Source organism: Python bivittatus, unplaced genomic scaffold (genome assembly GCF_059951505.1).
Source record: "Python bivittatus isolate LINGU-HERP-01145 unplaced genomic scaffold, Pbiv_v1 ctg000330_np1212, whole genome shotgun sequence".
NCBI lineage: Eukaryota > Metazoa > Chordata > Lepidosauria > Squamata > Pythonidae > Python > Python bivittatus.
Genome location: NW_028277058.1, coordinates 3,417,656 through 3,442,767, shown reverse-complemented (window position 1 = coordinate 3,442,767; position 25,112 = coordinate 3,417,656). Strand labels below are relative to the sequence as shown.

General features: G+C 36.6%; 1 long non-coding RNA gene across 2 annotated transcripts in view; it reads left to right on the top strand.

The window, feature by feature from the left end:
• Positions 1-25,112, top strand: part of LOC148215880 (uncharacterized) — a 51,746-nt gene that overhangs the window by 2,737 nt on the left and 23,897 nt on the right. Inside the window, exon 2 of one of the 2 annotated variants that reach the window (XR_015796343.1) lies at positions 9,291-9,525. This is a non-coding gene — a long non-coding RNA (uncharacterized LOC148215880). Of the gene's footprint in view, positions 1-8,957; positions 9,526-25,112 lie in introns of both variants that reach the window. The other variant, XR_015796344.1, reaches the window with a different exon arrangement.

Sequence of the window (25,112 nt, the reverse complement as noted above, 5' to 3'; positions counted from 1 at the left end):
CTATAGTATCTAGATGATTATCTGGAAGGACATTGGTTTCCTCATGAAGAAACAATACTTCCATTCATGTTGCTAGTCTACTTAAAGTCTGCACAAGCCAATGGTATGAATCAGCTCTCATTTGCATGAGTAAAATCTGGCTTTCTTGGTTTTTTTTGGGGGGGGGGGATCCTTGTCCTGAATTTTCCACTTTTGTTACCTATAGTTAAAAGTTGTGGATATTCAGGGAGGGTGATGTGGGAGGAAGGAGAAGCCAAATGATCAGCAAGGTATCACACCAACAACTTGCACATTGTGTGCAGTCAGTGTTACCTAAACTCTAATCAAGTTAATAATGCTTTGAGTATCTTCTGGACAGGAATTAATTCAAATAATGTCCAGCTTGTCAATAATATTTGTAGGATGTTACAAATCCTCTTCTGGTGATGAGATAACATTTAGCTGAGGACAACAACATTCAAATTTAAAATAATATAAACCTGACAGGCACTGGTTGGATTGCAGCTCTGACAGATGATTAACAGATATAGTTGTGTAACATTTTCAATGAGTTGCACTGACACCATTCAGGAAGTTAGCCAAAGACAATAATAACTTTTATTTATAGCTATTTAATTCTTTGTTCCACTCGCTCGATGAGTTTCATCTTCAGAAAGATAAATTAGAGACTTAGTTCTGTATGTTCTGGGATATGTTCCAACCACATTCATTTCTCAAAAGTCAGCAATCTGTCAATTAGGAGCTCTATTAAGAGGACTTTGTAGATTTGGCTTCAGTGTCAGAAATGTCAGGTGGAGGGCAAAAATTGGGTAGCTGTGCCACCAACCTGTTGAGAGTAATGGAGTGAGTGTTTTATGGGATACACACCACACTTAGTCATCTAAGAAAGCCAATTGAAGCAGCTTCCTTGAATTAACTCTTACAAAGTCTGGGCCAAAAGTTATGGTTCCTGAGAGGATCCTTTAAGGGCAATAGCAGTATAGTATAGCAGATGTTTCTGCTGAGAAGGAAATCTGTAGGTAGAGAAGGAAATCTGTAGGTAGAGAAGGAGGTCCTACTGAAGCAGTGGAAATCTTCTCTGCTGACAGTGATGCTGGGGTGGTGTAGAGGGCAGAGAGAATGGCCTTGAGGGACAAGAGGAAGAGCCACCACCAAGGCAGTGGTCAGATAAAAGGGTCCTGAGTCTGGGGCAAGACTTTAAGCCCCTCCCTAGTTCACATTAAGGTAAAGGGATGATGGGGAGAAGCACATCCAGAGTTGCAAGATTCTGTCACTATAACTTTACAATAAAAGTAGTACTAACCTACATGGCATTGGTTTCCTAGTCTGATCTACCTGACAGGTGGCAGGAAAGGATAGGGCCATTTTAAACATAGGCAGTGCATAATCTCTCCTCTTCATGTAATACCTACCTCATAAGAGGCAGAAAATTCATTAGGTATGGAGCTTATATGCTTATTTCCCTTCCAGCCTCCCTAATACTTACCATGGCTTTATGTTCTGTCCTCCACTCATAGGATTGCCAGGAAAATAGCTATTTTCATCCCTTTATGGAAATCCAAATCACTTTTCTCTAGAGGTGGCAGCACTTTGCTGTATGATAGGGCTAAATTAGATAACTTCATTCTATTTTTTTCTCAGTTACTATTTCCTTAGTGATTCGCTTTCCCCCCTCTTTTGGGTATCATCTCTTCCTGGAATTATCCTTTTTTAGCTGTTAAAAGACCCTGAATCAGATTAGCTCCAAAGAAGTCTTCTCCCATGCGGGTTGCTTCTTGCCAGGCCAACGACACCCATTGTTCTATCAAAATTGATTTTGTAGAATTATTTTGTTTGCTTTTTATTTATTATAATCAACTTTGTGGGCTGCGGGTTTGGTAGCAATTTCCTTCAAGATCCTTTTTAGCAGCATTCTAATTAAATGACTAACAACAGCACAGACTTTCTTCTGTTGTCAGAGCTGCTGAATATGCTAGAACATCTTTGTATTGAACTATATTTGACACTTTTTTTTTGACAGGTCCCTTATCTTTAAAAGTGATATGATAGGCAGCTTTAACATCTTTTTCTCTATGCATAGAGAAATTATCTGCATTGAACATGACCAATGGAGGTGGCTGAGAATTTCATGTACTTTTTTTTAAAACTAAGATTTTATCACATTCACAAATTTTATGCTGAATTTGGGGGAAAAAATTAAACTGACAGTTCTGTCCGTAGCATGACAGACAGAACAAAATGGGCTACTTCAACTAAATAAAACAAAATACAGTCCCAAATGCAGAAGCATGGGGTGGGGGTGGGGGGGCAAAAGAACCAAGATCATAGGCATAAGCAAGCTACTGGCTGCCATATTGACTTTTTTTACTTATTCCATGCATATGCCTCTACCTGAATGTTTAGGAGAGGATCCCAAATGAATGACCATAGGTACTTTTTTAATATTCCATCAGTGTCTTCAATGCTTTACAGATTGCATACTTTAGATCAATACTGTAGCAAATCAAGGAATATTGGTTAAATGATAACAGAAATAATTGCATTGAAGGAAGAGGTTCAGGAAGTTGAAGTGGTAATATGTTGCTTGCTGAAGCTGACAGCAAATATGAAAACTGGAGAAATCTGTACAGTAAGGATTTCCAGCCTGTGTTTCTTGAAAACCAAACCAAACCAGACCAAACAAAAACTATAACCTAGAATTATATTATCTATTAGCTCTAACTTAGAAGTATGCATCATTTCAATACAAACAACTTTTAAGACTGTTCTACCATATTGAAACAATTTACATTTTATTTTTGTCTCATTTTCCCATCTGGCAGAGGCATATATCAGATTAGTACATACAGGTTACCTAGGAACAACACAGAAAAGCGTCAGAGAAAGATCATGAATTTTTGAGGAATCAAATGACAAAGTTAAAAAAAAAAATCTACTAAACATAAAAGCAACAATATAAAGAAATTGTGACTGTGACATATTCATAGATAGATAGATAGATAGATAGATAGATAGATAGATAGATAGATATGTTTTTTTACTCCTCAATATCTGAATGACATGACTTTCTTCTTGAATATTAATTTATGATGGAAGAGGAGGAGGAGGAGGAAGAGGAGGAGGGAGATTTTCCATATTTTTGAGTTCAGACTCTGAATCTTAGCTACCTCTAGCCTTTTGACTGAGATGAAATACAGTTTGTATATTGAACCTCCTATTTATAGATCTTCACAACAAAAACAACAGTTCAAAAAGAGTAAAGTCAGGACAAAAATTTCCACCCTTTCTGGCAACTTCTGTGGTGGTAAAAAATTAAAATATGCAACCCAGTTGGTTGTAACTATGTGGAAAAATGAAACTGACATGTAAAGGTGGGATCAGGCAGACAGAAATGTGACTGTGAGATATTTGCAAAGCCAATTACAGGGATCACATTTGCCAAGGGAGAGGAAAGAGTTGGTCTGCCTGAATAGGTATGGTTTCCTGTCTGCCTGCCTGCCTGCCTGCCTTCCCATCCAGAGTTAGATGGGGATATAACTTGGGGAATGGATGGGCCCTCTGTGTCCCCTGTTTATATGGCCCTGAACACATTCATTCATATTAATGCACCACTTTCTGGCAATGTAAAAGGGAAGTGAAAGAGAGATTAAGAATATAGTGAAAAGCAGAGTTAAAGCTCCCAATTCCCATAGAGACCAAGATTCTCTATGCTTCTGGCAGAATGAAAGTTTTCGGGCTTGGGGTGCTGGATAAAGAGCTCTAGCTTTAACTATATTTCCTGTAAATTCTAGTTTGACTGTCAGCTGTATTTGCTGTAAGAGACTAATATACGTACCCATTTTTGTTTATCATAATTTCTTTTTTATATCTGTATGCTAACACAACACTTACTTTTTTTTAATTTCAGTGTTGCCATATTCAGTGTTTTCATAAGTGTTGAATGCTAGATTTCTTTCTTTCTTTCTTTCTTTCTTTCTTTCTTTCTTTCTTTCTTTCTTTCTTTCTTTCTTTCTTCCTTCCTTCCTTCCTTCCTTCCTTCCTTCCTTCCTTCCTCTCCCTCTCCCTCTCCCTCTCTCTCTCTCTCTCTCTCTCTCTCTCTTTCTTTCTTTCTTTCTTTCTTTCTTTCTTTCTTTCTTTCTTCTCCTGTAGACTCTTTCCTTGGGAAGGGGAAAGAGAAGTTTTGGAGAACTTAACCTCCAAAATAAGACAAATGAAAATTATTTTAATAAACCAGTAATGTCCACAAACCCACTGTTCACCCATTGTAACTGATGAAAGATGAACTATTATTATATCTAAATCTGCAAATAACTAGAATGATATAAAGTGCCAATACAACCATTTAAGTTTCACACTACACTTGATCATTATAGATACTATATGTACTACTAGGATGAACAGATAGCCTTATTCACAGTACAAACTTTTGGTAGTCAGAGCATGTGTCACTGATTGTTTATATTGTAGATTGAGAAGAGTAATTAGAATTGACTCCTATGTGAATAATGTGTCTTGATTATGGCTAGCTGACCAGCGAGATGTGAAGGACAACTGGGAAGTTGGCAACTGTGATTAGAACTGATAAGTTAGAGTGTTGCAAAGAATGAAAACAGATGAGAATGCTATCTTTGGTCAGCCTTGCTCAGAAAGTAATACTAGACATATGGCTCTATAATAAACATCAGAATGAATCAACGTTTCCTTTCACCTCTGGTGAGCACAATTGTCAAGCATTCATGGTTAAATAAATTGTTTTATTTTTGGAATTGTCAAGCCCTTAAGAAACATCTTATTTCCTAAGGCCAACAGAAGTACAACTTCTACCACTGCTATTATTCCTAGAATTCCTGAGCTATTCTGTGTTGTGGATATGACTGAAACATAATCTGATCCCTGTAATCTGAAGTACTACTCTGTGGTACTAGCTTTCAGTTTGTTTTCTTCGTGTCTGTTTACACATACGTGTGTGTTCATGTGTGCTTGTTTCATTTGTATTGCTTTAACTTTTCCTTTAAATGAAAGAAAAAAATTAGTTTATCACTAAATACAAAAAAGATAATAGCCTTATGTTTGCTGCAATACAGCTAAATACATACAGGGTGAGGAAGACTTCAAAGTCCTTTAAAGGAAGTAATTAATAACAAAACATCAACATGAGATTTATTTTTTTCAGTTGACTTGTTGGCATTGTCCCTACATAGTGACTCGATGAGAGACGTCATTTTCAATGTTTCATTTCCATTCCAGTTGGTATGTTCCTGGACTGAAGTAATTGGTTTATCCTTGCAACTAGAGGAGACTGGGAAAGGTGGAAGTACTTGATAAAAGTTGTTTGGCTGTTTATTACAAATTTGCATTTTAAATCCAAATCCCCAAACAAGATGTTTATTCATTCTCTCCTATACACTAATGTTCTGCTCCAATCATAATAAATTAAATTCCACAATTCTGTCAGTCATTCAGCATATTAAACACCCAGAGATACATTTTGTTAAACAACTTTGGGGAAATAGAGTACCTCATTCCATGCAAAATAAAAGAACCAACTGTAGAAGAGGAACTAGGGTACAGAGAAAATAAGGAAAAAAAAAAAAGTATCTTCAGTGCTATTCTCCTTATTGTAAATGGAGAGGGGTTTGATTTTTTTTTTTTTGCTTGGTTTATTATTAGTTAAATTTATATTAATATTTTCTCCAAGATCATAAGGTGGCATACTTAGGGATAATTCTTCATTTTATCCACACAGCCATGTGAGTTAGGTTGGGGCAAAGCAGGGTTATTGGCTGCTTTGTGTTTCCATGGTTGTAGCTGGACTTTAACCTGGATTTCCTCAGTCCTACCCAACATCTTTACTATTGTACCACATGAAGGGCTTTTTCCACTATTGTGTTGATGTACTCTCCATTCATCTATCAGTTCGCAGAAAACAATACCAGCGTGCAATTTGCTATCCCCATTGCTGATCCATGCCCTGCCTTAATGTCTACATCCCAATCATTGACAGTCCCTTGACTTCCCTATCAGAAAAGCCTAACAGATTTTACACACGATGAGACTGTCATTGGACAGTGTTGGAATAAGGGGAAAATGGGATAGCTAAGAATGTCTTAAGGCTGTGTGTCTCATGGGCTAGGAACAAGATGAAGCTGCCTAGAATTGCTCTGGTGATTGTGGTTATAATCAGATAGAAGGGTAGGTAAATAGGTTAGTAGAAGTGTACCCAATACAGTCCTGGAGTCACAATTTGAGGGATTGGTTTACAACTGTAGATGAAGGGAGACATTGTACATTCTCTTCCATCTTTCACAAGTGATGGAAGACTCTTCAAGGAAGTGGCAGAGGCAGTGTCACCCCACCTGCTCTTAGCATCCCTTGCTAGCTGAAAAATGCAGGACTGTCCATGCAGAGGTCTTTTCCAGTTTTTGTAGGTAATGGAGGAAGCTGAGGAGAAGCTGTGAAGCAGAGGTAAGTGAAGCAATAGCCATTTATTTTCATTCTTAGAAGTGAAAGAGCCATATTGCTATGTGAAATACCTTCTACAAAGTGCTTTACTCCAACCTTTTTCAAAGAAAACCATTTCTTCATACATCAACATAGCCTTGCTGTTTATATGGACATTTAGTATAATTAATTCCACGCTGCTGGATTTTTCTGTGCATTGTGACATCTTGGGTCTTTAACTGAATTAAACAATTCACTGTATCATAAGAATGGTGTCATAAGTGGAGTGGGTGAAAGTGGAATGAAACATCTTCTACAGAAATTTGGTGCTCAGGGCCAGGAAAATAAAACTGAAAATGGAATTCCACCTGCAGGTGTGCATATATATCTATTTCTCTTCTATCTGAAAGGAAAACATGCTTTCATATGAAATTAATTTAACTTATATAATCAAGATATTAATACCTAACTGCTCTTATCAAGTGTCTTGCCTCCAAACTTTGTTTCAGAATAGTTCTAGCACAAGCAATAATATTGTTTATTAATTTAGCAATTCATCTCATAGGAGATTATTATTGGAGAGGCCTGAAATACTGACTCTTTAATATGGCTCTTTAATAACGGGATATATTCATTATATGCTAATATTCTATCATTAAATATTAAATTTCATTATAATATTGATAAACGGGATTATTTAGGTTATTTTAAATAGCCTTTTAAGCATTTCAGTAGACTATACCACAGTCCAGTTCATCTAAAAGTACTTGGATTTCTATCTATTTTTGACCCAGAAAAGTCAATGAAATTAGCAGACCACTTATATGAAGTTCTACACCACAGCATCAGCATCTGAATAAGGTGCACTAAAAGTAATGTGAAGGCATTATGTATGGACTAAAAAGCACATCACATGTACAAATCAGTGAAATGAAAAGATTTGCATGCTCAAGGACTTGGAATGTTTAGAAGATTATGCACTGAACATGGCTACTCTATCAAAGTTATTTAAAATGGGCTTCCCAGTGATCTGGAGCAACAGCCTGGCATGTGGACAGAGCTTTTCTATAAAGCACTTCTTCCCTTCTTCCTCTTCTTCCTCCTCCATATCCCACTTTCTCTCTAGGACCCCAAAGAAGTTAATTTTCCCCTTCATTTTATCCCTACTGCAAGAACCTTATGAGATAGGTTGGACTAGAGAGAATGACGGACTCAGTAACCTCCCGTGGCAGAGTCCTGATCTAGCACCTTAACCATTACACTCCATTGGCTGATATGGGGACAACAATTGAAAATGTCATGGTCAAAGTGTCCAAATCAAAATGGTGAGCCTCTGAAAATCATCAACCATCATGGAAACTTGATGGAAAGACTCACTCTTGCTAGCCTTTTAATTTCTTTCAGATGAACAGTGAGATGTAGGATAGCAAGAGCATGATTTTGTCAGACAGGTTATTCATAAGCATGGGTTTTGCTGATATTCCTCATATATCTCTGGGTTTCTTTTACTCTTTTAATAGGGGATACAGAGATTAAATGGCAACTGAGTAGCCTCTTGAGAACAATTAACTTGAAGCAGATGGCACTACAAGTACTGCTCTTCAAGGCCTTTTCTTTAACTAGGAGTTTGGCATACATTGTTGATTTTGCCCCCTGGGAATATTAAGGTCTTTGCTGTTAGATTTAAGATCTGGCTGACATTTGTTTAAACAAACTTCATACAGAGGTGGGATTCAATTTTAATATCTGTCAGAACTGAACAGTAGTTTTTATCAGATGCTGTATCCTCAGGTCTAACATTTAATATCTCATAAACAGTGTACAGGGATGGCAAGAAGAAATCTTAGTAAAAATACATATATGAACAACTTGCTAGCCCCACTGCTACTTTGTGACAATAGCAGTATTGTTAGTAAGTACTGTTAGTTGTAAAAGTAATCTATTACAAAATACATACTTTAGGCAGCACTTAAGGTGTTAACAGATATAGCTTCAAATCTGCTCAAGAAGTAGAGAACTATGTGAATCATCTGGAAGTGTCACTGTGCACAAAACTGAACAGTCACAGCAGGAGGAAATTGAGACCTGGCATGATAGAAACTGTCTGCTAACACCATGATCTGATTAGTGGGTTCAATTCATTTCCTGAATGGATCTGAAGATAGATAGGAAATCCTCTTCTGTTGTAATGATGCCACATCAGACCATTCTACAACAACCTGCTTCTTGAAGAACAGTTTCATGAAAAGGTGAAGGCTTTATAATTGTTTATAGTCAACATTTGGTTACAACAAATTCATCTAACTCACTATATCTTACACCAGGTAAGCTGACTGATGCATAAAAATGAATGGATATGTTATAGTATTAACATAAGTGGATTGATCCTTTGGCTGTGTATACTGTTATGGAAATAAATTGCATCATTTTCAATAGGACTATAGAAATATATGTAAATATGTTTAGAATTGTGTGATTGGATATTTTATTTGTTTGTTTTTGCAATGTTGCAACAGCTTATAGGACCAAGAAGTTATTTCTGCTGCATGGCCAAATTGTTATTGCAGATGACCAGAAAATCATACTACAGTGACCAATTCAACACTGATGAAATAAAACAAGCAATCAGTAGGATCTTATCTGATCCATGCAATATGCCGATTCTGGTCTACCTTGTGACTCAGAAGACTTTGGCATCTTGACCTGAAAATATTGATCACTCCTGCTGTGAGGGTGATCTCTCTGTGACTGTCTGTCACCCTATTAATTGCCAGTTGATTCAGATGATCTGCCTAGTTAGGTGGCTGAACCCTTCTTTCCTCACCACTCCTTGTGTGTTCCTCTCAAAGCTGCCTGCTCTGTGGAAGAACATGACCATCCCAGATAGAAGAAATATACCATTCTTCAATCAAGGGATCATGCCTGAAATAGATAATGACACAACTTAAGCCCTCCCAGAGACAGTCCTCAGCTGTTCACACATCAAATGTCTCAAGAGAAACCGACAGCAGCCCCAAATGTGGTCACCTAGAAGTCTCTTTCAAGTTGAGCTCAGCTCCTGGTGGACTCCATACAGTTTTCTAGGTAGGTTGCTATTGTCCTTTCCTGGGATGTTGACTCCCTTCTCTAGCCTATAGTCTGGAATTCCCTGATTGCCACCTACCCAAGAAAGTAACTAGGCCCAACACTGCTTAGTTTTGAGTCCAGGCAAGATGAGCCAACTATTGCTATTTGCTGAGGGTATAACTCAGGAGAACCCAAATTCAGCTGTCTGAACTGAATCCAGTGCTGAACCAATATGCTCTTTTGGATTCCTTCATGTCCACAGATCTGCATGACAGGGTTATCTGAAGCAGATTGGAGGGATGCCAAGGAAGTACAGGGAGGAGAAAAAGATGTCCCCGTGGGACAGGATGGATAGGTTGTCTTATTTCCTGCAGATCACAACATGTACTAGTATATCCTTTCTGGCCAGGGTGGATCTCATAATTTCATCTGGCATCAGGTAAGATATAACAAAATAGGTTACAGAATGTTGGCTAACAAAAGATCCAGTTTGTCTATCACCAAAGACTAGAGCTATGGCTATTGTCTTTCAGCATGCCTGAAATATGTATTCCAAAAATGTACTCTTATATGCCCCAGGAGTTAACTGAAACTTTTTGTGGCTATTCTTATTAACTTTTATTGTTGATTTCTAGTATAAGTGTATTAGAAATAATACACACACACTATCTATCTATCTATCTATCTATCTATCTATCTATCTATCTATCTATCTATCTATCATCTATCGTACCCTACCCATAGTCCATTAAGATTAGGGTGGGCTATAAATATTGTAAACATCACCATCAACACAACGACATCAACACCATTGCTTGAACCTTGATCAATAGTTTATCCTTAATTTTATGAAGTTTTGGTTCTACTATGATTTTTTCTGTTCAACACAAGGAGAAATTGCTCCTCATCTTTGGAGTTAAGAGAAAAAATTGTCCTGAGTGATACATAATAGATAACTTCTACAGATCATAATGACCAAGCCTATAGAATTATCAGATCTGATTTATTTTTATATATGCACATATGTGTTGTGTGAGTATACCCCCCAAAAAACAAGTATTAGGATTACCTAATCCTGTATTATGGATATTAGGATGACCTAATCCTGCATCTTGTATTCTGTGTGTGTGTGTGTGTTAGAATTACTTCACAGGTCTTCTTTATTTTTGTCTCAGTCCATGTAAATTTTTTTCTGCAATCTTTTCTTTTCTTGCCTAAGAGGTACTGCATGGTACCTAATCATAGATTATCTCTGATGTTCAATAAGTTTTAAATGAAACCTTAACTTTCCTTTCACTCCATTTCACTTATTGTCATTACTCAAGACCTGACAAGATTCACTAAATAAAACTGCAGCTCAAAAATGAAGAAACAATGCTAAGAAAATAAGAAACAAATGGGAGATATGCACATATTAAAGAATCATGCTGATGTTTCTAAGAGGAAGATTGTTAGATGGGAGTTGTTTTGATAATCTTCTGGAGGGGAATGACAACTAGGCTTCATTTTATAAACAGGAATTCGGAAATAACTTAAAAGTGCTATTCAGTCTGTGAGAACTTCATAATCTTTTCTCAATAAAAAGTAGTCAGAAAAAGAAAATTATCTTATTCCCCCAGTATGTGTTTCTTCAAAGAGTGGAATATTAGTCTCTTTCACTGTGATAATTATTTATGCTGAAGGTCGTGGCATCCACTGAAAACAATGAGGTTTATACAACCTCAGTGTTTTAGTACATACCTTTTTGGAGGGTGGCAGGGTGGTCGTGGTCAGATATTCTGTTGATATAGTTTTTATGATACTATTTCAAGATGGCCTTTGTTCTTTATTGTTAGACTTGTGGTATTGTTTAAATGTGGTTTTAATTATATTTTTTATAAGGAGTCACCTGTAAATTTATCATAGAAGGGCTTCCTTCCTTCCTGTGTCTGCTGTTTTGATGTTGTTGACACATTCACCCTTACAGATGCCCTTGGAGCAGACTAGGGAGAACATGAAAAATGAATCGATCATCCCTTACAATCCATCCTCTGCCTCTCTTAAGACCATCTGAGAACAGGAAGGATAAATAATATGGCAAGGTGATGATAAGAGAGAGAGCAGTAGCTCTGTATCCCTTGGCTTAGACATGTGGTTCTCACCACATAAGATCAAAGTGGGAAACCCAAAGCCCTCCAATTGTTCTTTGACTTCAGTTCCCATCATTATACCTAACTATGCACAAATAAAAAGAGGATGAGAAAGTGATGCATCTCTAACTCCCTCGGCTCAAGCTTACAAGATCAAATGGGGAAATCTGAACTCTTCTAACGGATCTTCAGCTCTGACTCAAGACTAATAAATCTGGGCTGCAAAAATAGAGATGAACACTAGACAGCAGCAAAGGATTTAAGCTTTCTGTATCTTTTCCCTGCCACCTAATCATCACTTAATTTTGGTAGCCTAGATCTGGTAGTTTTATTTGAGCTCCCATGAGGACCAGTGAACATGGCCAGTGGTCAGCAATTATTAGAATTCAGCAATACGTGGAAGGGCATAGCTCCTCCATCAGTAGCCTTCAGTTTTGCACTGCTGTTATTATAGGGTAGGGGTTTTCTCTCAACAGGCCACCAGGAGAGCTTCCAGATCCTTTTTCATGACACTATAAGAATATTGCCATTTCTTATGGTGTCTTATGGTTTTGATTTCTTATTGTTATTTCATGTTTTTGACAATCCGAACGGTAGCAGCCTCCAGGCTACATTGAACAATATCTACCAAAACCACTTAAGCTTTTACGGATCTGTCCTCTCACAGGCCCTGAATCAGTCACTGATCCCTCTTGACTTTCCTGATACCCTTTCAAAAGCTGTTTTAAATGGATATCTTCTGCATTTAAAGAAGATTTCCAGAGAAACACAAACATAAGGAGCAGCTTGCCAGCTGTCAGATGAAGTTCTCCAGAGATAGCTATAAACATCCTATAAACTTTTTATTTGCCTTTTCAAAATGCTTTCTCAAACTAGCACCTAAAACAGGAAAAATATTTGGCAGTTAAATTGGGACGCAGTTGTGAAGAAGAAAAGGCCACTATACGTGGAATTTTTCAGTTTACTTGTTTCACGTAAATAAAAGTTTTGCATCACTTAAAAAGCTGAACTTGTTTATCTCCGGGGTGTCCATGTGGGTCTGTGGTGCATTCAGAAAAGATGGCATTCATGACCATGTGATCAAAGACCTATCCTTTTCTATATTCATCAGTGTCACCTACATATACAAAGAAGTGGGCCTTTATTTACACAATTGTGACTGCCATCTTGTATTTTTGACACCTTCCCAATGAATGGCCATGTGTCTGTGTGTGTATACACACACACATGCACAAACATGCCCATACATGGCTTTGTTGAAGCACATGAGGTGAGTTACACAATAATGCACAGTAGTACACTAATGCTATTGTCCATGATGTGACATGATCTTTAGCAGAAATGGGAAAATGCTGCTTTTGTTTCTTTTTACTTTGTGAAAATGTCTCTATCTTATCCATCTTATATTTTTATGTATTTTATAGTTATGAACAAAACCTCTTGAGAACTTATATACATACATGCATATGTATATGTGCATGTGTGTGTGTATGTGTGCAATATCTTCTCCACTTTCTTGAAAACATAATTGCAGGAAGTGGGACTGACTAAGCAGCAATTTGCCATTTTAGGAATGCAGGGTACAAAGAAGCAGGATAGGAATTGACTGTATTTGGAGAAAGGGGTGACCTTAAGAAACACACCTTCAGTTTTAGTGTGAGCTAACTGACCAACCAAATCAGATTCTGTTCTGGCCTGGCCTGGTACCATGAATTACAGCATCCGTAATTCATACTGAGAAACTCATACAAAAGTGCACGAAGCTAGAAAGGATGCAAGCAAAAAAATGAATAGGCAGACAGACAGACTAATGCATGCATGCATACATACATATCAGGGAAAGTTGCTTGCCAAGCAGTATATTATGTTATCTGCATTAAAAAGTATAGTTATGAGTAGTTATGTTTTTAAAAGTATATTGTAGCAAAAGCTGTATGCAGAAGTACACACTGGGTCATTATGTATGTAATTGCAAATATTCAAGGAAAGTGATTTGTCACTTGCTGTTAATGGGAAGAACTGAATTATGCTATATACCGTATTTTTCCGACTATAAGACGATACTTTTTTCTAAAATCCTTACCCTAAAAACTGAAGGGCGTCTTATTCAAGGAAGTCAGCCAAGAATCGCGGTTGCAAAACTGCCAAACTTAGTTTCTGCAGAGAGGCTTCCTCCTATTGCTAGCCTCCAATCACGAGTGAAATAGCTTGTCTCCCAAACAGACTTCCTCCAATCACGAGCCTGATGTAACTGACGTCAGCTGATGCTGAACAAACCAATTGGAGGAAGTGTGCTTGCAGAGACAAGCTATCGGCAGTTTCACTCGTGTTTGAATGTAATCAGTTATGCAAAAGAGCCTGGAAATAGAGCTGCAGAGAGATGGTTTGGATCTCCTCCCACCGAGTGTATCAGGTAAATGTTAACTAATTACTAAATAAAAATGTGTTCTGCACTATCTTTAAAATATTGATTTTTAAATTTTGGGCTGGAAAAGTGGGGGTTGTCTTGTACATGGGGGCGTCTTATTGTCAGAAAAATACGGTAATTATAGATTCAGTGAGTCACACATTTGTGTTTGGAGTAAACTTATTACTTTATTGAATATATACACTTTGCCCCTACCTTCCTCTGATGGCTATCCAAAAATAAAGTACAAACAGTTAAAATCCAGCTAAAATTATTAATTCAACTCAAAAGCTCTGACCAAGGAAGAACACTTTTACTTTGTAAAACAGAAGACAGAATTTTGCACTCAGCTGGCATCAGCAAAGGTCCAAAGTACTAAACTCATGCTTTAGATCTGATGTTGATACAATAGAGATATGACAAGGAATTTCACAGCTCTCCTTCCTTATTCTTTCTAAGTGGATAAAGAACAGATAATAACCCTGTTTCCAAGACATTAAGAGACAGCTTATCGCAACTTATACACCCTGAATCTCTCTCACACATTTTTGAAGTGCAAAAGTAGGCTTTATCAAGATATTGTCAGCATGAAGTAGCAAGAAATCTGTTTGTAGTCTGCATAATAATGAAATTTAAAGACATTTTGGATGGTAATATCTACCCATGCAAAATAGCAAGAAAAGAGAGTGCAGCAGAAGTAAAAAAATTAAGGTAGTATATAGTATATTTGTGAGACATATAAATCTATTTAGTAATAAGCACAAGATTTCATGCTTATCTCTACAACCTCCCAGTCCCTTCTAATTTGTACAAAAATACATGTAGTGACACATTAGAGCAGTGTTTCTCAACCTTGGCCATTTTAAGATGCGTGGACTTCAAATGGCCAAGGTTGAGAAACACTGCAATAGAGAAAACATGACAATCAGAAGAGAATCACATCAATATTAAGAACAATGAAAAACCACTACTTCCCAGTAAAACCCATTAGCAACTGAGAAAAGGATTAGAAATCTATGCAGTTCTTGAAATAAAAGAGAAAATTGAACTCAAGGTGACAGTGTTGATTTGTGTGATTGGAAACAGAAAATACTTCTCAGTTTGGGTAAACCAGCCAGCTTTAGCCTAATAGCGATAGAATGGAAAGAATAGATTGGTGCCACACCTAGACATGCTAAGAATAGCCTCTTTGAAATGAGTGGGACATATCTAACATACCTTTGGTTGTTTTCAGTGGATCTCTTTTCAGCATCATTTAGTCAGACAAGAACCCACTATATCAATCGATTTATGATAGCTGGATTTGATGTGAATTTCCACTGGCATCCGTAGTGTTCTGCTGTAATGAACAGCTCAGATATTTTTCTTATACACATATTAAAATAAGAGAAGCTTTAACATGGATGCTGATGAGAACTTTTGTGATATTCAGCCCTACTAAAATCATACTTTAAGGACTGTTAATGTAGAAAATAATTCTGTTCACAATTTGATGGCAATAAAGTATTAATTCTTGAAGAGGTAGCTTCTTGAAGAGGTAGCACATCCCTTTTAAAGTCCAATTCTCAGAGGCATCCCTGATTGTTTCCGTATGCTATTTTTCAAGATTAGGTCTGCATCATCCTAACCTTCAGCTTAAATCCTTGGACCAGGAAGAGTGACAATCACTTGATCCTTGAAATACATAGTATTTAGCAAGATTGTTGTATCAGGACCTCATTTAGTTGAGACCATCTGGATCAGATCAGCTCAAAATTGGTGTAGCATCTGCATTTTTTCCTTTGTGTGCTATACATGAGTTCAGCAACTCTAATGCCTTTCTTCTTCTGAAACTCTGACTTTGTAGATTTCTAAAAGCCTTTGAAATGATAAACTTCATTGATTGACACTAAATTGCCATCTGGTAAGTTTTGCAAAAAAAACTGATTCCCCTCAAGTCTACTGTTACATTTCTTTTTGCAGTTAAGGCCAGATGTCAATGTATTTTCAGCTTGCCTTTTTCATTTCCAACGCAGGAAAAATACAGGAGTTAACTTGTTCATTTGAAGTAAAACCTAGGTTAAATGCTTGTGTTATCTTATGTATTAAGGCTTGAAAAGCTTCTGCCACAAACTTTTCAAAGGGAAAGCTTCCTCAAGTTCAACTCAGTAACTAATGATTACAGAAGTACAATGCTATAGTTTTCTCTTGGTTCTTTTATTTTTCAGGATTTTCAGTTGCAAGCATCTTCTATAGTATGTGATTTGAAAGCTCTAATCACTGAGGAATTTGAAGTGTTTCATCAATAGAACTACAAGAATTTACATTTTTTTACCTTCTGAATATCCAGAGAATTCATTCATATTTTATTTCAGAAATGGTTAAACAGCTATTTCATGCCTTGATGATTTCCTGGGTATATGGTTGTTGTAATTGGTTGATAGGCCTTCCTAACTGTTCTCTCCTCTCTAGTTTAAGTCTGGAATAGCATCATCCTGGACTATTTCAGATTCACCCTACTACTTCTTTTCATCAATCTCCATATAGGCTATGTCTTTGGGAATGCTACCAGTTTAAAGTGCTGATGTTGACCTTTCAGGTCACATTTTCAGGAACCCTCTGTTATATTGACTACCAGAAGCAGACATTACATGACTGGTTTTCTCCTATTTGGGATTCATCAAACATAGATAGCCAGATACTATTCTAAAGAGTTCAAGCCCTCTACTGGGAATTGAACTCATGGACTTTTGCCCTTTGATGGTCATATACAATGCAGGAGTTATAGAAGCTAGGGTGTTGGAGCTCAGCAGTTGCAGGAAGGAATACAATACATACAATCTATCAGAATGATATATACAGTCTACCTTCCTTTAAGCTCTCAAAGCAGAGAGATATGGATGTTACATTATGTCATCCCCCTATGTACAGGGCTTTACATGACTTCCACCCCCACCTTCTTGGAGGAGGGATATTTCTCTATTTTACACCATGTATATCATGTGTGATGCTTTCAGTTATATTGACCACCAGGAGGAAGCCACTGTAAGCTTTCTGTAAGCTTGGCTTGATTGTGTAATCAAGGTTGTTTATTTTTTCCTTGTGTCAAAATAACCATTTCATGCTTTAGAGCTTTTTCCCATTTAGCTCCTACCCTTTGGAACTGTCTGCCCCTTGAATTATGTTTTGAGCCTGATCTTTTAAAGTTTTTGTTGCTGTTGTTTATTTATCTCTGATTGGTCCATGTCACAGGAGTCCAAGAAAGTTGGTTCCTGATTGAATTCTCCAAGTCTACCTACACAAAGAACCTATCAGTAGCCTGGCTCAGACAGACCAATCAGGAACTGGTATTCAGTCAAGAACCAGCTTTCTTTGACTTCTGTGACATGGACCAATCAGAGATCAGCTTGCCAGGTTCAAAGACTCTTGGCGAATCTTGGCTTTCACTTTCCCTAGGCCTTTCAGCTATAATGTTTTACTTTCCATCTTGAAGTCATCAAGAAGAACTAGTGGGGAGCAGTGGGCCATCAGAAAATATAAGTATGAACCTACAAGAGAGATGGCAAACATGGACTCTCACATCCAATGGGATCACTCCTGTTTCTGTGCAAATTTGAACATTTAGAATGCAACATGGAACCTGGAAGAGTATGCACAAAAACTTAGACTGAACAGCATCCAGGGATTTTAGGTCATTGTAGGTGCAGATTTGTGCACCATACAGCATTTGGAACATACTTTTAGCTTAACAGCAGCAGGTACACATCTACTTCCTTTAGAGGGAAAAAAAAGCCCAGGATTGCCTTGGCATTATTGACTTTGGCAGAGATGATTCTAGATTGTTCCTGCCAACTTCCAGAGGCTTGAAAAATTACCACAAGATATTGAAAAGCTGGAACTTGTTCCATTTTGTTAATTTCTATCTGCCATTGGGGTTTATGATAGCCATGTCTTACTGAGAATACCATAATTTTAGTTTTGGAGTAATTAACTGTAAGCCCTTCCTCCTTGCAGAATTCAGAATTTGTAAGGCCCAAAAACTTCTGAGGCTTACCTGTGTGAGACAATTGCTGCATCATTGGTGTATGTCTATCCCCAAACTTAAGGGAGTGAAATTCTTTTTTGGTAAAAACAGCAACCATTGAGTTTATATAAATATTAAACAGTAAGGGAGCTAAATTGTATCCCTGTCTCACTGCTTGGCAGATTGGAATGTCTGCTTTGTTATACCTAACTTGGGTCATTGTATGATTAGTGAAAGTAGCCATCCGTTGATATGTAAGGATGAGCTTCCATCAAATCCATCTCTTGGGATGGAATCAAAGCCTGATTTTTGATCAATGAAAACAACGTTACTGCCCCTGTGTGAATTTTTCTGTTAAGAACTGCAAGATGGTCCACTGGTCCATTGTAGATCTGCCCTCCCTAAATCCCACTGGTTTGTCTGCCGGCAGCTTGTAGTACAAGTCTAAAGTTTAAAAGGGCCTTAAAATACACGTTTAAATTATGGATGTGCCAGTAGTAGAAAATGTTTTATATTGATTATTGCATTGGTGTAGTGTTGGCATTGGTTTGTATTGTGTGATAGTTTATTGCTTTGCCTGTATTGCCCTTAGATATAAATGCACAATAAATATAAATAACCTGTACAGTAGTGTAAGACATTCATTTCTTCAAATCCTGGACTTTTAATTTCATTATTCAGAGAAGAAAATCCATAGATTTGTGAGCTAAAAATGTATATTCTTTGCTGCAGATGTTATTTTGGTATGAAAAGTTAGAGTAATTCAAATAATTCATGTATTATAATCTTAAAATAGTGAGAAGTATAATACATACTTGGGAATCAGATATTTCAAAATGAAAAGTGTTTAAACTATTAATAGAATACAGTAAAGATACCTATTATAGCTGCTGGAATTTAGATTTTTATGATTAGGTATGTTTGATTAAATTTTTAAAGAAATTCTTTAATGTTAACATTCCAAGTAACATCCAAAGAGAAAAGCAGCTTTGTTTTGAAAACCACCCTTTTCTGAATATACTTAACTAGCAAATTAATTAAACATTCATATAAAATGGATAGAAGACAGGAAATAGCATTTATAAATGTGAATTTTACAAAAATAACACATTATATTAGAAATAAAATCCTTACAGAAGTGCATGCATTAGGGAGAAATGCATTAATGCAAAAATTAGTAGAAACATTGATAAAATGTGTTGGCATATGTTACATTTATTATTTTATTATGTTTTATTAGATATATATATTAGGGAAAGTTTGGAACTCTATGAATACACATGTTCCAGCCATTTTAAAAATTAATAGAATAGTGAATGTACAAACCCACAACATTGATATAAAATAGATTTAAACTTTTCTGCTCAACCCTTCTCAAAATTAAGTTCCATTATTAATGAAAGAGACACAAGCATGGCTGTTGAAAATGGAGCATTGTTTAGATCTTTTATGAAGGTATGTTTCTGGATTGATTTTTTAGCTCTACTAAATAGACATGTAATTATGTTTAATGGAGTCTGCATGTTAAATTTTGGTGAATATTCAGAAGCAGATATGATAGAATCTTGAACCAAACTGATCCATTTCAGACCACTTTTTTGGTTTTCTGGAATGAAGTAAAACTTCCTTTAAAATAGCCAGAACTAAATCAAAACTGTCAGAAGGTTTTGTGCACAGTTCAACACTTCAGAGACTTGCAGAAAAACATATAGCATCAGTTCTATGTGTGTGTGTGTGTGAGAAAGAGAGGGGGGGGGGAGAGAGGGAAAAGGAAAGAAACTTGTAACTTTCACTTTTTCATGCAATATGAATGTTCAATGTTAACAGTTCAATCTTACACCGTAAAAAGACTGTTCAATTACGCTCTGCTCCAGATGACTGGGTGAAACCATTCTTGTTTCTTTGGCAATAATATAGGAGTATCTTACCACTGCCTTCTTCTAGGAGCTCTTACACTCATTCCCAGTCTAATCTGTAGCCATAAAATATCCTGGTTGTTTCCCATCCAAGTAGCAGTGGTAATAAAGTTTATTAATATTTGTTGACGTGTTAGATGATGTGTATACAAATAGAGCAAAACCAATACAGAAAAATTAAAAGAGAGAGAGAGAGAGTAAAACAAAGGTAAAATAGCCAAATCAACAAAGAGTAAAAAAAAAAAAAAATGTCCTGTGATCTGTTAATGTTAATGTGGTGCCTTAAAACAAGACTTATCACCTCTGTGATGCAATGCAATATGTCAAGAAAAATGCAAGCTATCTTGCCCAGGCCTATGATAGATAGATAGATAGATAGATAGATAGATAGATAGATAGATAGATAGATAGATAGATAGATAGACAGACAGACAGACAGACAGACAGACAGACAGACAGACAGACAGACAGATGATAGATGATAGATAATCTTCATTTTAAAAATACAATAAATAATAATAATGATATATAAGATTATCAGATTAAATATTTGACCAGAGTATTCTATAGTCCTTAGGCCTATTATCAAAAATAAATTCAGTAGAGTTCTAGTGTATATGTTTGTTTATTGCTTAATGTCTTGTGAAAAATCCTAAATAGAAACTTCTTAAATCTGTTACATGAATTTTATTTTCTCTAAACAAAAATTCTCACTGAACTAATTGTTATGAGACACCTCATAACCTTCTTATTTTTCACCAAGGCCTTAAATGCTGTGAAATGTTTTTCACTGATTTATTTTTTTAAAAAAGCATCCTCTTTGTTGCTTATATATTTAAGCTAGTATAGGAAACTTTAAAATAATTGCTATGATTTTTTAAAAAATAAATAAATCATAGTAATGTATCAGCCCTCAAATAATTTCTCAATGCCAAGGACTATTGTGAATCTTAAAAGAAAAGTAACAGAAATCATCTGTGACATTTTGATTACTATGGGAGTGGAAAATATTCTTGAAGGGCACAATCGTGCCAGAACTGTGCCTCTAATCATATTGATTTCTATGTACAGAATTAACATAAAAGAATTAAAATTGTAATATAATATAAAAGGAATATACTCCCTTCTAGTCAGTCTTGACTCCTGGCAACAGTCTGGATAAGTCCTTAAACTTTTCTTGGCAAGATTTTCAAAGGTGGTTTGCTGAGAGAGACAGTGACTGGCCTAGAGTCACCCAGCTGGTTTTGAGCTTAAGGCAGGACTAAAACTCACAGTCTCCTGGCTTCCAGCCTGGTGCTTTTAACCACTACACCAAACTGGCTCTAAAATTAAACTGAAGAACTTTAATTTAGTACGCATTATATCGAAGCATCTTTGTAACCAACTCCAATATGTATCTATCAGCAATCATTATACTGTTTTGTTACAGTAAGGAATAGGACAGAAATCCCCTTAAGAGTTATTTTTAAATAATACTAAGTTCAGTTAGCCAAAGGTGTAAACTATAAGTATTAGTAGTAATAATAATTCTAGCAGAAAAAGAATAGGAAAATCAAGAATCCTGATTATTCCCTAAGAAGATATAAATTCATTTTGTAGTTTCCACCTTTTATCAGGATATTACATGGACTATGTCTGGTTACTATAGTTCAAGCAGCTTAGTGGATTAACATAAGGACTGGACAGAACTTCAATAACAAATAACTCCCAAACACCCTTTGCTCTCTTCCCTTATCAGCAGATGATATACTTGAGTGACAGCATCCGTTTCTCTAGAAGCCTGGTCTTGGCACCTTTTCCAACACAAAACATTCATATCGCCTGAAACGATTTTGAGACAATATGAAAACAGAGACTTTATTTGATTTGCTACTGTACTGAGCAGCCCTTTTGTGGGCTGCTAAATCATAGCAATTATTTTAATTTAATAATTGCTAAATCATAGCAATTATTTTAAAGTTTCCTATACTAGCTTAAATATATAAGCAACAAAGAGGATGCTTTTTAAAAAAAATAAATCAGTGAAAAACATTTCACAGCATTTAAGGCCTTGGTGAAAAATAAGAAGGTTATGAGGTGTCTCATAACAATTAGTTCAGAAATTGACGCTGTGCTGCCCGCATTTGTTTTTAATTGTACATAATAAAATAAACTTCTGATTGTTCATGTACTCAAAAAAAGGCAGAAGATGGAAAAGTATATGTAGTAAGGAGTAGGGCACAAATTTATGAACTATCTTTAATACAGCTGAACTATACAAATGCTGAACTGGAGACAAAGCAACTCCTGGACTGGTTGCTGTAGAATTTGCTTTTGGAGGAAAAGTTTGGAGAAGCAAAACTAGAAGCCTTACTTCCATATTTTCCCAGAAATGTTTTTCCTTGACTGAAGAGCAAATTCAAAAATGAACAAGCTGAAATTTAAACTCCTGGCATTTCTGATGGAGAAGGATGAGTGGATCATGTTAAAATCAACACTTAGAATCATTGAAATTCAGGCAGCCTACAAGTTTAGTAAATTATGGTGATGATGGTGATGATGAAGATTCTATTCCATCTTTCTGTCCACATTAAAGGACAGAGTTTTTAATTAAAATATCTATTGCAGCCCCTTGAGTTTGTCCAGATCAGAAAACTGACTTCAAAAGAACACTAGAGGTATACTTCATTGAGAGGCTATTTTAACAAATTCTTGCAAGCTGAATTGTATATTTCCTCCTCTCTCTCTTATACCTCAGGAAGTCAGGGAGTAGTTGCTCTGAGTCTCTTCTTAATACTTTCCCTGTTTCCTAGACTCAAAGCATTTTTGCATCTATTTGTTGTTTTAATGGTTTCTGAATACTTTCTCCAAGGTCATTTCCATGGCTCCCTACACCTGTAAAAAAATGTAAAGTTCTTTCCAGTAGCAACTTTGCCTAACAGAGAGTGTGAGAGAGGGGAGATGCACTGGGGAAGGCTGCAAAACCAACATTGTAAAGTTAGGGGAAAGGCTGAGGCAGGATTAGCCGTGGGGAGGGTTTCAAAAAAGTCAAGGTTGTAGCCACAACCATGTGAACAAAACCCCACACCCTTTTTATACACACAGAACACAAAAAGGGTTGGGGCTTCAGTATCACAGATATGATCTCCATCTTGACTTTTTGGACTCTCCCCAGCTCCCAGTGGAGTCCTTTAGGCTAAGGACCTGGGGGAGGGAAAGTAATCACCCTTTCTATATGTCTCTTTCACCCTTAACACACTCTGGATATTCATTCATTCATTCATTCATTCATTCATTCATTCATTCATTCATTTGCAGTATATGTAGACTCCCCCAATCCTGAAGGACTCTGTGTGGTTTCCAGTAAAATAGAAAGTCGATAGACACACTTTAAAAACAATACAAAACAAAAAAGTCATGAAGCAAGCTAAAATTACTGACTTACTTGAAATGGCCCCTACAAATCATCCCAGAACAGAAGCACACTGACTATCTTGAGGGGACGGATGTTTCACAGCAGGACCTCTCTAAATGTTTAGACTAGACCAGCAGATTCAATTTTTTGGCAAAGTGGTGCCTGATGTATCCTGGTACATCATGTACAGCTTTAAAGGTGATGATCAGCACCTTGATGTAGATCAGGGGAAAAAAAAAAAGACAAGCAAGTAAACTTGCATCTATAAGATCTAGCCTGTGGGTAGAATTCATCTGAAAAGTTATGGGAACTTTTTGATGGACTTAATTTCTTCATTGGAAGAAGACATAATGAGGAACAAAATAGCACATCAGAGGATATGAGCTTTAGCTGAAAATGAAATGATCTCCTCAAAAGCTGAAATGATCACTGCCTGATCACACTGAATTGGTTTAAGATATAGCATCTCTCTCAATATCCATTTTGCTGTGAGTCTCCTTGCTCTGAAAGTTTCCCATGCTCAATATTTGAGATACGTTTTTCATATCTCTGAAAAACTGAAGAATATAACTGCATTTAATTTCCCTGTTCTTATGTAGTGTTTAATGCTAGGGTAAGTCATCTCATACTCTCTAGGTATTTGGACTGCTATTCCTATAATGCTTGGTGGAGCTCTTGGGAAGAAAAATGCAAAACATTTGGAGGACACCAGGTTGCTGATATTATCTAGTGCAATGCTGAAAATAGCCTTCTCTATATTCTGCAAACAGAGGGGTATTTTTGGATCTCAGTTATGGAACAATTTCATATATATATATATATATATATATATACACATACATACATACATACATACATACATATATTTATGAAAGTACTGTGCAAAAGTTTTAGGCAGGTATGAAAAAAATGCTGTAAAGTAGGAATGTTTTTAAAAATATATATTGTAATTGTTTATGTTTGTCAATTTACAAAATGCAAAGCGAACAGAAAAAAAAATCTAAATCAAATCAATATTTGGTGTGACTACACTTTTGCTTCAAACCAGCATCAATTCTTACACTTGCACACTTTGTACACTTGCACAAAGTCAGGGATCTTGTAGGATTAGAGTCAGGTGTATGATTAACCAATTATACCAAGCAGGTGCTAATGATCATCAATTTCATATGTAAGTTGAAACCCAGTCATTAACTGAAACAGAAACAGCTGTGTAGGATGCTTAGAACTGGGTGAGGAACAGCCAAATTCTGCTACTAAGGTGAGGTTGTGGAAGATAGTTCATGTTGCAGGCCATACACCATGGCAAGACTGAGCACAGCAACAAGACACAAGGTAGTTAGACTGCATCAGCAAGGTCTCTCCCAGGCAAAAATTTCAAAGCAGACTGGGTTTTCAAGATGTGCTGCTCAAACTCTTTTGAAGGCCTAAAGAAACAGGCAACACTGAGGACAGTAGACACAGTGGTCGGCCAAGGAAACTTAATGCAGCAGATGAAAGACACATCATGCATACTTCCCTTCAACATTGGAAGATGTCCAGCAGTGCCATCAGCACAGAACTGGCAGAAAGCAGTGGGACCCAGGTACACCCATCTACTGTCTGGAGAAGTCTGGCCAGAAGTGGTCTTCATGGAAGAATTGCGGCCAAAAAGCCATACTTCCGACATGGAAACAAGGCTAAGTGACTCAACTATGCACGGAAACATAGGAACTGGGGTGCAGAAAAATGGCAGCAGGTGCTCTGGACTGATGAG